This window comes from Neolamprologus brichardi, unplaced genomic scaffold, assembly GCF_056152115.1.
Source record: "Neolamprologus brichardi isolate AB-2024 unplaced genomic scaffold, ASM5615211v1 NODE_ptg000036l+_length_2141236_cov_1, whole genome shotgun sequence".
NCBI lineage: Eukaryota > Metazoa > Chordata > Actinopteri > Cichliformes > Cichlidae > Neolamprologus > Neolamprologus brichardi.
In genome coordinates this window covers 1,352,131-1,367,940 of record NW_028270138.1, presented here as the reverse complement: position 1 = coordinate 1,367,940, position 15,810 = coordinate 1,352,131, and the positions used below count along the sequence as shown (strand labels likewise).

Genomic DNA, 15,810 nt, shown 5'->3' with positions numbered 1-15,810 from the left:
ACACAGGACAAAAGGCATAAACACATCGTAAATGGAGAAGAAACAATGCAAACAAGATATCACAAGATTTCTGGAAATAAGAAAAATCTGACATTTTTAATGAATCCTGACCATTGTAAAGACTTTACTGACAGAGCCTTGGTTTTATAATTTAATGTTAGTCTGACTGCAGCTTCTGGTCCTGTATCAGTGTGTTTAACTTCAGGCTGGTTCAGACTAAAGTTCAGTTGTTAACATGAAACCTTGTTTTATCTGCCAGTGTGAACAGACATCTAATACATCTAATACAGACACACCCAGACTGTTGACTGTTTTTGGAACAAAACTGTTTGTAGTCACAGTGAGTTTCTCTGTTTCCAGTCTATAGATCCAGTCACACATAGAGCAGAGCTGAAACCAACCATCCAATCAGTGAGCAGCATCAACACCTGAGCTTCATTCAGACTCTGTTATTGAAGATGTTGTTGTGTGAATGAAATGATGTAAATATCCAAACATGGAGGATGATTTTCTACCGTGACGCATGTTTTCGAGGTGGTGAGCAGCTTCCCCGAAACAAGCCGGCTCCTGTATACGACTCACGCCGCCGTCAGACATCAGCAACATCGGGTTTCCTGTCTGACAGCAGTGTAGTAGCTGAGGAAGGCCGAGGTTCACGCTCACCCGGCGCTCCTCTAAAGAGAGTCCCCAGTTCGAGGACTGCTGGGAGCACTGGTTTGATACCAGGCTCTTGTACAGCAGGACCACCTCCAGGAGACTTCCTCTGTGACTGGGACGGTTGAACATTGTTATTCAAACGTCTCACTGCCATCAAATTTCAAACGTGTGTTTAAAAACAGGAAAGTTTACAGTTTCAGAGTAAAGTAAAGAAAAGGCTCTGAAATGTACTGAAAGTAAGAAAGTAAAAGCAGCTCATTGTAGGACAATTGTAACCTATTGTAATTGTATGCAAACTGAACCTTAACATTAATAATATAATATAATATAATTAGATGAGAATCCAAATGTTGTTGTAATGTAAATTCTAGTTGTTCCCTTGAATCCGTTCTATAGGACACAAGCAGTGAAAGAGAATTTAAACAGAACTCTTTCCTGTTGCTTAAATGGTAAAGTGTTTGGAAGTTGGAGGAAACCCTCAGAGCTTTTGTAGTGGCTCAGCATGGAGAATCACAGCTCACAAGGATTTCTAATGTGAGCTTCAGTACAGGCTGTGATCAGCTGACCTGCTGCTCTTTGTTCATTTAAACAGCTGAACTCAACAAGATGGAAACAGATGTTTCACAGGTGCCTTGGCTGATTTCCATCCCCTACGCTGACAGCACACTATCAAATCTTTATACTAGACAGGAGAATGTTGGTATATAGATTGAACTGAGTGAATCAATCTAAGCATTATCATCTGAAATGCAACAAATCTCTGCTACATTTGATGTAACTCAACTCTGGCCATGAGCACCAGTCCAACACAGCGCTTTACTAAACACTTTAAGGCTCATGTAGCCCCATTATTTTAAATTGCACAGCTGCCTCGTGGTTTGTGTCACATATTTGTTTTTTGTTGCCCACAGATGTGGATCGTAGTATAGTTTTGGATTTGGACTGCTACACTCAGATACTAACAGACAGAAACAAAGAGAAGCTGTCTTCTCTGAAGATGGTCTGCCTGGATGACACCAGGTGAGGCAGCCTTTGTCTCTGGGCCAGAGAGATGGAGGTCCATGGAGCAGTGGAAAACTCATCTGAAATTCTGTTTGATCATAAAGTGTGAAAACCTCTCACTGGAGCATATTCGTCTTCCCTCTCATATAAAAAAGCCAACACAAGCAAACCTGGTAACCCAAGAAAAACTCCTCAGTATTTGAAGAACACAAAGTTAGTGTGTTAGTTTGTTTTGCAGGACATCTCACAGTGTGATACATCATTTATCAAACACACCATATAGAAATCCAATATGTCAGTAACACAATAAGTTTACATTCGTGGAATATTGTTGTGAGCCCTTTGAGCTAATGTGATGAAATCATAACTATATGTTGATTAAAGTCTAATATCCCTAATTGAAGCACACAAGCAAAAATCTCCCTTATTTCAGCTGTAATCACACACTTTGGTTTTCAGAGGAACGGCCAACAAAAGGAAAGACTTGACTGAGTGAAAAAGGATCCAAGCTGGTGATGATCCAGTGCAGCTGGTCTCAGTGAATAAAGAAACAGCCTGATCAGCTTCTCTACAAAAACAAGGAGAGTTTCATGTTGTGCTTGAATATGTCTGTTACTTTAGTTATAAACTTCCTCTATTGGAGCTGAATGCTGTGAGTTGTCTGCAGCTCTACATGTATTATAGGAACATGAATGATGATAATCCACAGCAGATCTGAGCAAAACTAAACTCTGTTCTTTCAATGGTAGTGTGTACAAATTCACTTTGTTTTCTAGTCATTTCCCACTTCACTTTTCTCAATACTAAGCTTTGTATTTGGATTCTTTGGATTTGAAGCTTCAACAAAACCTTTTTCCTCTTTTGTTCCTCAGAACAAATTCTGATGGCTCATTGGCTGTGATGGAAGTGCCAAACAGCTAGACCACATGTGTCAAAGTCAAGGCCCGCGGGCCACATCCGGCCCGGCGTACATTTATATCCGGCCCGCGAGATCATTTTATATAGATGTACTATTATTGTTATGCATGGCCCGGCGATATGAGGTGCTAATAATATACAAACTACTGATCCCATAATGCAACGCTGCAGCCTCCTTGCTGAACGCTAGGCTAACTGGGAACATTCCGTCAATCACGTCAAACTTCTGTTGTAGTGAAGCTCACCGCTCACAATGGTGGAGAGAAAAGTTGATTCTGAAAGCAGAGCCTTTCAGCGCCAGTGGGAGACTGAATATATGTTTACAGACATGCTGGTAAACCCGTGTGTCTTATTAGTGGAGCTAATGTGGCTGTAATGAAGGAATTTAATCCATTTTTTTATTTTTATAAAGCACTTTAAAATACCCAGCACAGGAACAAAGTGCTGTACAGAAAATAATTTAAAACAATAGAATAACAGAAAACAGCAAAATAAATAAATAAAACACATAAAACATAAAATTAAAACAGCCCTTTATTAAAACAAAAGATAAAACAGCATCGAATCACCTAAAAACAACTGAAATAAAAATAAAAACCAACATCTCACGTGGTGTCAAAGGCCAGGGTAAAGAGGTGGGTTTTCAAGAGTGACTTAAAAACAGATAAAGAAGTGGCCTGTCTGATCTCTAAAGGAAGCTCGTTCCACCGTTTGGGAGCTGCTGCAGCAAAAGCACGATCACGAAGTTTACGCCCAGTCCTGGGTACATGCAGGAGCAGCTGATCAGCTGACCTGAGAGAGCGGGTGGGTGTATAAGGCAGCTCAGAGAGATAAGATGGAGCGAGGCCATGGAGAGCTTTAAAAGTAAATAAAAGAATTTTAAAATGAATCCTAAAAGAAACGGGCAGCCAGTGAAGTGAAGCTAAAACAGGGGAAATGTGCTCAAACGAGTGCCAGTTAAAAGACGAGCTGCGGCATTTTGCCTCCTCTGTAGATGACTGATATATGACGTGCTGACCCCAATATAAAGGTCATTACAGTAATCCAGCCGAGTGCTAACAAAGGCGTGGATCACTGTCTCAAAGTGCTGCCGTGAAAGAATTGGCTTTATTTTTGCAGCTGCCTGAGGTGAAAGAAGATTTTACCACTGCCTTAATTTGATTATCAAGCTTCAGATCACACTTTGACCCCCGGGTTTGTGACAGTTGGCTTAACATACTGGGCCAGGGAATCTACATACACATGGGGGGTCTCAGTGGGGCTACCAAAAACCATCACCTCTGTCTTTTTATCACTGAATTTTAAAAAGCTAACAGACATCCAAGCCTTAATGTCATCGAGACACTGAAGTAATGGCTGTGTGAGGTATCTGCCTTTTTTCTTTAGAGGGACATAGATCTGACAGTCATCAGCATACAAGTGGAAAGCAATGCCGTGCTTTCTCAGTACAGAACCAAGAGGAAGCAGATATAAAGAGAAGAGGAGGGGGCCTAGAACTGAGCCCTGTGGGACACCACACAAGAGGGGAGCGGAGGACGACACATAGTCTCCAAGGCTGACACAAAAAGTTCGCCCCGCCAAGTAGGACCTGAGCCACTCCAGTGCTGTGCCCCTAATGCCCACCCAGTGCTCCAAACGAGAGAATAAAATGGCATAATCCACGGTATCAAACGCAGCTGTCAAATCTAAAAGCACAAGAACAACACAGTCCCCAGCATCAGTCGCTAAAAATATGTCATTAAAAACTTTTAAAAGGGCTGATTCAGTGCTATGAAAGGGTTTAAAACCAGATTGGAAAACCTCTAAAACATTTTGCTTTTCCAGGAAGGCCATTATTTGGCTGTAAACTACCTTTTCCAGAATTTTGGAAATAAAAGGTAGTTTGGAGATAGGTCTGTAATTTGCAAGAACCGTAGGATCAAGAGCAGTTTTTTAATCAGGGGTTTGACTACTGCATGTTTAAAATCTTTAGGGACAACACCTGACATCAGACTATGGTTTACCAGCTCAAGAACCAAAGGACCAACTGTAGGTAACACCTCTTTTAAAAGTCGAGGAGGGACACCATCATTTGGAGACCCTGCAGGCTTACGATGACCAACAGTCTCCTTTAAAAAGGACAGAGTCACAGGCTCAAACCTGTCAAAGACAGCAGAGCAGGAAACAGAGACTGAGAGGTCATGAGCACAAGGAGAGAGAGAGAATTAAATTTAAGACGGCACTACGAGACAAAATGTCAGGATAAGCTGAAAAACCTAAACGCAGAAACTACAGGAAGTAGAAGAGCTAAAGAAGAATCTGACATTTCAGCAGACATTTGTCACCAGAGCAAAATCACAAAGTGAAGCTGTTGTGAAAGCAAGTTTTATTGTAGCAGAGGAGCCAAATCAGCCGGTACCACTCTGAAGAGCTGCAGGATGAAGCTGTGGACGTCTTGTGTCCAGACAAAACGCAGAGTTTGGCAAATGTGAGCCTGAGCAGAAATACGATTGCTGATCGGGTTCACTGATTTAAGAACACAGTTGTGTGAAAGAAGCAAAAACTTTATTGCATACTCTCTGTGGATGAAAGTATAGACATGATGGACATTGCACAGCTGGCCAGCTTCATCCCTGGAGAGGAAATATTGGACATTAAATCGATGCAGGGGACAACGACAGGAAAAGACATTTTTTAAAACATATGTCAAAGTGTAACGACATGAAACTGGGACAAACTTGTTGGACTTACAACAGATGGAGCGCCGGTGCTGTGCGGTGAAAAAAGCGGACTAGTCAGCAGGATGCGAGTAAAGATGCAGGAGAACTGTACCGGTGAGTTAACATCACTGCATCACACACCAGGAAAGGCTGTGTGGTAAAGTCCTAAAAATGGAGCATGTAATGATCACCGTGACGCAGACCGTAAATTTATCTGAGCTAAAAGTTTAAATCACTGTCAGTTTCAGTCTTTTATGTGGGAAATAGATTCAGAGTTTGCCGACATTCCTTATCACAGAGGTCCGCTGGTTGAGTTGGGGGAAAGTTCTCAACAGAGTTTTTGAGCTCAGCAAGGAAACCTGTCAGTTCATGGACATGTTTGATGCTGTGAAGGCGTTTCACAAATCCAGTGCAGCCTGCCTCACTTTCCCTGTTGCAGTCATGTTGAACCAAGTCAGCAGACTTTGCTGAGCTGCACCTGTGCAGATTCAGATGGAGCTGCAGTGTAATGATGCACTCAGGCAAACTACGACACTGAACGGCCCGAAGAGTTTATTAGCTCCACTCCTGCAGCAACGCCCAGCTCCGTCTACATGCGGCTCAAACCTTGTGTTTGCTTTCATTCATTTTTTCTGGGGTTTTGGCAGCATGTTCATATTTCTAACTTGCATAATTTTGACAGAATATATTTTTATGAAGAGCAAAATATTTAAAGTTAAAGTTTATTTTTTTAAGTTTATTTAATCTGGAATAATATTCTCGTCTGTTTTTATTCATATTTAAAGAACATTGTTTTAGTGTTCAATAAATGTTTATCTTGTTTGGCCCCCTGTGCGATTGAGATTGACACCCCTGAGCTAGACGTTAACTGCGACTGAAGAGTGGGACCAAGAGAAAGTGTGCACACACAATGGTCACTTCATGAATATATATGAACACATTTACATGAGCACAAACTGATTTCAAGTCCAAATCAAAAAGTTTGTGAGGGATTTTGTTCATGTCATGGTTACTGGATGGACTCACGCGCAGACAGTTCTTTCTTTGTGAACAAAAGGAGGTAATTTATTTACAATAGAGATCACCTCAGTGCTATATATATGTACAGAGAGCTGGGAGGGGGTCCAGGGCTCCAGGGAAAGAGGGGGTAATCCACACACAGGCTTCCTCCTTCGCACAGACTCACTCCGAAGCTCCACTCACGCTGCCACACCCAGGAAGGGTCCGTGATTTGGTCCAGAAGGGGGATATCTACACACAGAAATCAATGTTAGTTCCACAGCAAAGTACACACAGAAAATTATTTTGATGAAGCCGAGAGCACGAACTCAGAAGGTTCAACATTCCAGCAGTGAGCTGCTTTGTGCTACTGCCTTAAATAGCAGCTGGGGAAATCAGCCAGATCAGCAGCAGGTGGAGACAATCACACAGGTGCGTAGCAAGAGCCCGTAACGAGCTCCGCCCAGGCAGAGAGATTTCTATTGAACAGAAACTTGATGACTGATGTGTGATGATGTTTAAACGGTTTGAGTGATGAACCAACAACTAACTAAGTCTGAGTCCCAGTTTAAGCCAGTGAAACCTGTTCCACCATAAACAGTATGATTGAGCAGAGCCAACAGTTTGTAATGCACTAGTTTCATCACATGTTTTCCTCTCTCTATCTCCGGCTGTTTACATGTAAAGAAAGAACCAACTTTCTCTCCCAGCTCAAGACACACAGCTGATGTTAGCCAGGAAAACATTACACACTGACTTTAATGGAGAAAACACACACAGTTTGTTGTGTGAAGAAATCAAACATGAGCTGAACAAACAGTAAAGTTCCTAAAGACAAACTGTTAAAGGAGGAAACAAACTCACAGTTTCTTCACACACCAACAACAAGCTCCACTCCACACCTGTGGGCTTTTTTAAACATCCTGTCTTGACTTGTGTTATTCTATCTCTAAACGCTCTTTGCTGTGTTTCTTTCTCCACCCGTCCCCAAAAAACTCCAATGAGAAATCAAATCAAACAAATGTGTGCAGGATTAAAATGGTCCAATACCATATTTGCCATTTCCCAAACTGCACACGCTCGATTCGTCCCCTCAACAGCAGGATTCAACAAAATAAGACGTCCTTTAGACTTTAAAGTGCTGTCAGTGAAATATCACAAACAGTTCGGTTACACCTCTTCCCTTCTGTTTTTCTTTTCCTTCCTCTTTCTTTCTCCCTTTCCTATCCCTCAGTCATGTCTGCCCCATCTGTAACAACTGAAAATAAAATAAAATAAATAATAAAAACAAAGGTCGATCAAATGGACCAATACGGCAATGCCATGATGATCCATTTGGCAAAATAAATCCATTGGGTCTCCTTGTTGGTCTTCAGACAACAATTCTGACGGCTAAAGAACCAAATGGGACAGGAAAAAAAAAAAAACCATCCCTAAAGACGCAGGAATAAGTAGTAGGATTTAAAAGTGTAATAACGGACTGAAACAGAAGGTGGCTGCACTGCATGTACAAGGATGCCAGCTGCCATTAAACCCCAAAGACAAAGAAACTGTGTCCGGTATCATAGCTGTGTACAAATTCAGGAACCACATCCTCCTGTGCCCGCATTAGAAGGCCAATTACGTTACAGTGATACAACGAAGACTGTTCAAATTCGAAGACTCTGACAAATGCATCCTTTCCCCAGATCTGAAGGATGGGTCGGGTGTATACTTCATGGCCCAACCTATCCCAGAATTTGTAGCTTGGCCCACATCAGTTTCCAACAATGGCAGCAACTAGTTTTAATATTACTCTTTCTGGGTCACAAAATAAACTTTAACTTATTTTCATGGCGACATTGTAGCTGTGCAAGCTTCAAATATCTGCTCAGTTTATCAAGACACCACATATTTTCAGAAGCACTCTGACGTTTTCGGAGACATCTGTTAGCCACCTTGGCTAGTTCGATAGCTAGCCGGTTCAAGGCTCACTAGAGCCGGTGAGACCACTGCACTCCCGTAATCATTTTCAAACCCACCGCCATCTTTTGCTACTCAGGTTAAACATGATATATAAGTCACTTAGATAACTTAAAATGTTATTGTTTGGCTTTTTTTTAGTATTTTATTTGTTCCTGAGTAAATCGGATTGGCTGAGATTAAAGTTATACACAGTTATAAAGTTATAAAGTTTACACAGCTGTAGTGATGGTCCGCTTGAAGCTGACGCTTCAGTGCGTGTGTCAAAAAATCAACACACTGCTTCAGAAGCGCTGTGTCGAAGCTTGATTCGTTTGGCCAGAGTCACGTGATCAGTGACGTCCGAAGCTTCATTTAGAGCCTAACGGCTTCGGTGTCTGATTCAATGGTTTATAAGGAGGTGAATCATTCGCGGGATTTGTGGTGTTTGGATGGTGACAGATAGCGAACCACTGACCACAAGTGCATGGAGGCAGGACCTCACAGCAGAAGCATACTCCATAATGTGTTGTACATTATTATATGTACATTATATGTAATGTGGTATTTTTCAATTATTGTACTTACCAACATCAAGAAGTCACAAGCAAAGAAAGACCACACCACGGTGCATGTTTGAACAAGGAGAGTTTACTGGTCAAAATTATGTATTAAACAAATAAACAACATTTTTTTAACCCCCCAAAAATACATGTTTAAAGCAACACAACGGCAGCCCAATATCAGACAGAAGTCCACTCTGTAGAGTGGGCAATCATAATGAAGCAGTTGGTTTTATTTTGTGGATTCAAGCTGCTCTTCATATTTTTGGCCACCAGGTGTCACCAGAGAGGACTGTGTTGAAAAGCTTCGAGTAATGAACCGTTTTTCAATACAAGCTTCAGTGTTTCAGAAAGCTTCATCTGGCCATCACTAGCTGGCAGGGAAAAAGCATACAGACGCCAACTAAACGAAACTTGGAAACAACAAACTAAAACTCACAGGGAGATCCACACAGCAAGAGAGACAACGCAACACTGACTCAGAGAAACACAGGGTTTAAATACACTGGGAAGTAACGAGGGGAATGAGACACAGAAGGGGAGCACAGCTGGGGGAAATCAGAACTAACGAGACAAGGAAGCGTAAAGTGAACACACTGAGATCAGACACGGAACTTCAAAATAAAACAGGAAACACACACGCAAAGACACAGACTCAGAGACGCGGGCTTAACACAGAGACCTGACTACACTACACAGGCAGGGACGACGGAAAACAGAGGGAGCACAGAATAAACACTGGGAAACCAAAACACAAACTGTCATAATTCATAATATCAAAAATAAGGGTACAAAAATCAAAAACACTCACCGACCCAGAACCATGACAGTAATAAACTATCATCTTGCCTTTATATTTAGTTAGCTCATACCTTAAAAACTTAAAGCTGTAAGCTAATGATAGTTATATAACAGCAGATGCATGCTGGTGCAATAAACTGTCAGTGATTCTTGAGATAAGGGACAAAACATGTCCGCCAGATAAAACCCAATTTTGGGGTTAAAAATATGAATACAAGTGGTAACCCAACTGACTAAAAGACAAACCAAGGCAATGTTTATACAACAAAAGTATGATTTTGCATTTTTTATACATATATATTTATTTTAAATGGTACAACAGATTACCAGTAATTTAAAAATCCATTGTCCAGAAGCAGGTGGGAACTGTTTTAGGGGCTTGTTTAGTGTTCATCCTCCAGCTTCACTGTGTTTATATTATGCTAACATAGCTGTGTCACCAGCGATCACCTAGCACATCATTATATACCAGCTAGTCCAACTTCAGTAACCCTACAAAAGTTGAAGAAAGAGTTTCTCATAAAGGGAAAGATGGAGAAATAAAGAACATCAGTGATCTGGAAGAAAGAGAAAAAAGTCAGAAGAGAAGGTTTTGGAAACAAGCACAGAGACAAAAGGAGAGAAAGTCCAGCAGCGTCTAAACACAACCACAGAGAACTTTAGGAATCAAGGAGCAGGCAGCTGCTTGCTGGTGAACTATTAAGATGCAGAACTTGACGTGTGCAAAAACAGAATTGTTATGAAGTGTTTTGTGATATTACATAAGTTGTTAAGGTTTAATGGTCATTTTGAAAGAAATAATATCCTGTTTTCTACTCGTGTGTCACCACCGTCAGCACCTTGTCAACTCCATAATATGGATTTTTTGTTTATTTTTCTGTTTTGAAGAACCATATATTTTCCTCCCTCATGATCTTCCAATAAAAATACGTAATTTTCTCAATAAATGTGTAATTTGCATGCTGCTTAATATGACTGTTTCTTATACAGATTAAATAAAAGCTTCTGAAAATATGTATGACTGTAACTCTAATAATAAAAAGCCAAAACAATCTTACTTTTAAATGTGGTATAATTACTCTGAAAACATATGTGCATAAACAGTAGAACAGATAAGCTGCTAATAGTCAAAATGAAACAACTTAATTTAAAATATATATTTTTGCGTTTCTTTGTATTTGACGGTGTTGAGAAAAACCTTGCACTTCTCCAGCAAAAACATAAGTTGTTAAAAAATGTTACACCTGGCAGATTGTACCAAAACATGGTGAGACAGCCAAAACTTTGTAACAATTATATGTAAATATGTTTTTGAAAAATCAAAAGATATATTTTAGAAAATCAAAACCAGTTTTGTCCAATGGATGATGATCTGATTAGTCAACTAATCGCAAAAATAATCGGTGACTAGTCGACAATCAAAATAATCGTTTGTGGCAGCCCTACTGTGAGTATCCAACTTCACTGAAATGCAGTCAGATGTTTCTCATTTTATGTTTTCACTTGTTTCTTTATCTTTTCCTGATATGCTTGTATTTAAATAAGGGCTGGGTTTAAAAATGAGGATTTCCCCAATTCACATAGATTTTAGCTTGAATAACACGATATCGATTTATTAAATCCTGAATTGATTTTTAAATATGAATGAATTTGGCCTAATACGCCAGAATCACAGTTTAAAGCTAACCACCAAACAGCTAAAAAAGCAAAGGAGAACAGATTCCACACAAAGACGTAAACACAAAGCGTGGATCGTTAGCCCACAGACAGGCCGTCACTGCTGAAAGTCAACATCTCACAGACTCTGATGCTGCTGGTTTTGTCACTCTGACCAAAACTGACTGAACCAGCAGTCTCTCTCTCTTCTCTCTTTTTCAAAAATGACCTCCAACAAAAAAGCCTATTGTCTGCTGTTCAATACTGAACAAAATTAAACTTTTTAAAATTATGCAAATTTACTTAACTCTTAGCTATGTCTCTAATCAAACCTCTGTAACTTCACTCTGCTTCACTTCAGCAGCATATTCTGTTTCTCTCTCACAGAGTTTCTCAGTCGTTGGTCATTGAAACGCTTTCCATCACTAAAAGCTTCTTCCTGTCAGACAGAGTGTTGCTCAGAGTTGTCAGTAGTGTTGCGTCTCTGCTGAGGGTCTGGACAGTCAGACACTTAGACCTGTCAGAGCTCTGCATCCCACCTCAGCATCTCACTGCGCTGCTGCTTCATCGTGGCCCACTGAGCATCAGGTAATCTGTCTGAAGTCACATCATGTTTAAAGTAGCAGATTCTTCTGTGTTTAACAAATGTATTCTTGAATGTTACTGTGATTCTTCTCCAGAGTGAAGAATGAGAACCTGCAGCAGCTTCCTGCCCTCCTTCATGAAGTCCAGGACCTGGAGCTGACTCAGAGTTTCTTCAGTAAAGTAGGTGGAGACCTGACTTCCTGCTTTCTGACCTGGGAGGTTCTTTACTTTCTCTTACAGCACTCATCGGGTCAGACCATCACAGTCAACCTGACAAAGGTCAGCTGTTTAGAGGAAAACATCTCCCATCTGCTGCCCTTCCTGGACAGGATTGTGTTTCAAAGGTTGGTGTTTTATCTTAATAATATCCTCTGACTGGAGTTGTCCATCATGCCAGCGTTAACACTCTGAATGCTTTCAGGTCCAGTCCCAGCTTTGTGTTATCTGCCATCAGACACATCCATGAAGCTCACAGCAGTCACAGTGTAGCAGCTTTACTGAGGTCACTGCGTCATGTGATCAATCTGACCTGCACACAGCTGGACTCGGTGGACTTTTCAGCTCTGCTCTTCATCCTGCATCACAGTGATGGAGTCAAACTCAACCTGCTGTGGAGCTCCATACCAGCAGGGAGATCAGAGTCTCTCCTGTTTGCTCTGGACAAAGTGTCTCAGCTCAGGTCAGACATTACTGATGGTTTAACAACATAACCACTCGTCATCACTGAGGTAATGGTTTAATGCCTGCTTAGTGCATACATGATATACATGTGATCTGTATTTGGATAACTGGCTTCACTGGTCACGGAAAATGATGCATATTTTGACATTTCTGCGCTTTGACAGTTTGAAAGATGTTTCTTTGAAATCAAACATCAGACCTGTCATGCTAATCAGGATCTGAATGGAAAGGTCAGATTTTTAGGTGGTCAGACTTGTGCTGTGATCAGACCTCATTACTGTGGGTGTAAAGTCAGGCTGCGCAGGTTAACTAAAGTTAGCAGGAAGAGGCAAGTTAACTAGAGTTAACTCCATGTAAGTAAATGTGGTTACAGTTCAGATGATGGACTCCTGTATAAAATGTCAGGATTCAGTAGATTGAATGTAAGCACCAGGTGTGAATCTGGTTTGTATCTTTTCTAAAGTGTTGACAGGACGTTGCTGCTGAGGTTGGTCCACTGCTGTGCTACAGCCCAGCTGTGGGCATCAGCAGGCCTGCAGAGGGCTCTGCAGCACAGGCTGGATCTGTCCTGCTCCTCCTTTATGGACCTGGAACAGGAGGAGCAGAGAGAAGCTTTGAGACTGACGGCTGCTGACTGCTGGGCCCTCTCCACCGTCCTGGGTCACAGCAGCCAGGAGACACCTCAGAGACTGTGAGGTGGACGACTTGGGTCTGGACCTGCTGCTTCTTGTTCTGGACAGAGTCCGGCTCAGGTGAGAAACTTCAGCCTGTATTTATTTCATTCAAATCCATCTTTGGCTCGTACCTGATCTGTACGTCTGACCACTGGCTGCATTTTTCTGTCGATCAACTTTAGTAAATTTAATTTAAAGCCAAAAACATGTTTGTACACTATTGTTTCAGTTGCACTTTCTATTACAGCTCGGTAATAAAGTGGTAATAGTAGGGTAACAAGGCAGAAACAAGAATGTAATAATGTGGTAATTTCTAAGTTGTTACCACTCAGAAACCTCAGGTAGTTTCTGTGTATTAAGCAGGATTCAGAGCTGCAAAATGCAAAATGTCTGTTTCTATTTAATAACACATTAATAACCTATTAATAACTTTAAAAGTTATTAATAGGTTATAAGTCACAGCACACTGGATCAGTGGACCTGCAGCTCTTTGGCTCGGCTGCTGGACTCGTCTGAAGGTCTGACAGAGCTGGACCTGAGTCACTGTGAGCTCACTGACCAGCTGCTGCACACACTGATCCCACAGCTGCACAAAGTCCAAGTCCTGGAGTGAGTTTCTGATCACAGTCTGATTTCTTCTTCACTCAGAGGAACTCTTGTGATTTTCTAACTTTTCTTTGTTTTTACAGTCTGAGTCTCAATAAACTGACCGATGCCTCCACCAACATGTTACTCCACCTGACCTCCATCAGGTCCTCCATTCAATCTGTGAGGTGAGTGAGCTCCAAAGTTAACAGAGCTCACAGTGACTTTCATCTGGGAGGATCTGTATTTATCACATGAAGCACATTAGCATCTGATTTCTTTATTAGTTCAGTATAATTAAGAAGACGAGACAGTGTGGCTGTTTACTGACTCTGAAAACTTTGTTCTCTCACCAAAAATACTGTTAGAAAAATACTCGTCACTACGTGAATTTGTTAAAAAGCGTCTGCACAGGAATGATTTTGATAACCTCAAGTCCTCAGTTTGGGAAAAGACGGCGCATTTTAATAATTTTACATTCTGCTGAGTAACTTAATAGATAATATTTATTAGTAGATTTATATGAATGAAACTCAGTAAAGATATCTTTAAAGTTTATATACGAGAGTAAAGGACGTTCCTCCCTTCAGACACACATTATATTGTATATGAGGTTATTACATAATAAAAATACTTGTATAATTTCACCATTAAATATTAACTATTAAACTATTAGATTATTATTATTATATATATTATTGTTACATTCACTGAAAGAAGTTAGATAAATATCACTCCCATGTATCTCAAATAAAAGCACACCTGAAGGTAATCAGATTACTGCTGTAATATCTGATCCTGTGACTCAAAAGGCTTTTACACAGATTTCAGACCTCTGCTCTAAAATAATGTGATCATTCAGCTGTGTTTTTGTAAGATTGTGAATTTGTTTTAACCAAAATCCTGAAGATTAAAATTGAAAGTTTTATTTAAAGTTTAGAGACAGCAGCATCACGGCGTTGGTTGTGTGTCCCTGCAGAGTAATCCGGGGTTTGATGGCTGTGATTCACTGTGAACAGTTTCTAGTTTTTCTCTGAGTGACGTTCACTGACTCTGCTGTCGTCCTGTTTTTAGAGTTTTTGGCAACAACATCAAGGACAGACGACACTTGAAAGACAAACACTTTGAGATTTGGTGAATCAGCCACCATCGGTCTTTGATCTGAGCAACAGAAGAGGAGAAACATCATCATCTTCACATCAGTGTGAAGCTGAGACATGGCTCTGCAGCCCTCCACAAACAGGAAACATCATAACAGAACTTATAGTCAAGTAAAAACAGATGAGGCAGTGTTTTGGATTAGCTTCATTCTCTTGGCGTGCACTCGAGGTGCAGCCAGTTTGAACTGTGGGATTAACAGGAGGAGGACCTGCTCAGGGAAATGTGATGGTTTAACAATGAGATGGCCTCAGAACAGCTGTCAGATTATCAGGATACTGAGAAAGGAAATATATTTATTTATCTGCTAGAGGGTGTGGGGGGGCCACAGCCCCGTCCTCCAGGGCATGAAGCAGGTATGGAGGAGATCAAGACTCCAGACATCCAGAGGCCCTCAGAACACAAGAGACCAAGGAAGACCAACAGAGGGGCAGCCGTGCCACTGTCCCAGAAAGAGCTGAGGAGAGTCCCAGATGAGGGGTCACCCAGCAGCCACGGAGCAGAAGCCGGGGGACCTTTGACCTTTTGTTTAGGTGCACAGAGGAGTCTGTGGAAACATCCAGAACTGAGGCAGTGCTACAGATGTCTTCAAATAAAGTGGTGTATTATCCATGTTTTCTATGGATCACATCCAGTATCCTGATCTAACAAGCCCCCTTTTTGTGGATTTTAGAGCCTCTGACTTTTGCTGCGTCTCATTTCAAGCACAAGAGCAAGAAGTGGATGAAGAAATGGGGCGAGTGGGGTCAGTGTAGTGCATGTCAGCTGTGCTCACACATGCTTTCACAAAGAACATGTGTATTCATTGGCAGCATTAAGGTGCACTTTAGTCTTCACAATAATAAAGTATTCTGACTTTATTCTTCTGAATCCTCACAGTCATGTTGCAGC

General features: G+C 41.1%; 2 protein-coding genes and 1 pseudogene across 3 annotated transcripts in view; 1 reads left to right on the top strand and 2 right to left on the bottom strand.

Annotated features, from left to right (window-relative positions):
- Window positions 1-7,180, bottom strand: part of LOC148094557 (protein NLRC3-like) — a 278,774-nt gene extending 271,594 nt beyond the window's left edge. The window contains exon 1 of the mRNA XM_087837555.1: window positions 7,140-7,180. The gene's annotated coding sequence lies outside the window, so the exon portion shown is untranslated. The remainder of the gene's footprint in view (window positions 1-7,139) is intronic.
- The window catches only part of LOC148094548 (uncharacterized), a 215,526-nt gene that overhangs the window by 15,082 nt on the left and 184,634 nt on the right, over window positions 1-15,810 (bottom strand). The window lies entirely within an intron of this gene.
- LOC148094556 (uncharacterized) lies at window positions 504-15,200 on the top strand (annotated as a pseudogene). Its single transcript, XR_015718466.1, has 9 exons — window positions 504-777; window positions 1,569-1,677; window positions 11,624-11,824; window positions 11,917-12,165; window positions 12,243-12,500; window positions 12,966-13,254; window positions 13,663-13,785; window positions 13,866-13,949; window positions 14,836-15,200. The product of XR_015718466.1 is annotated as an uncharacterized LOC148094556 (transcript).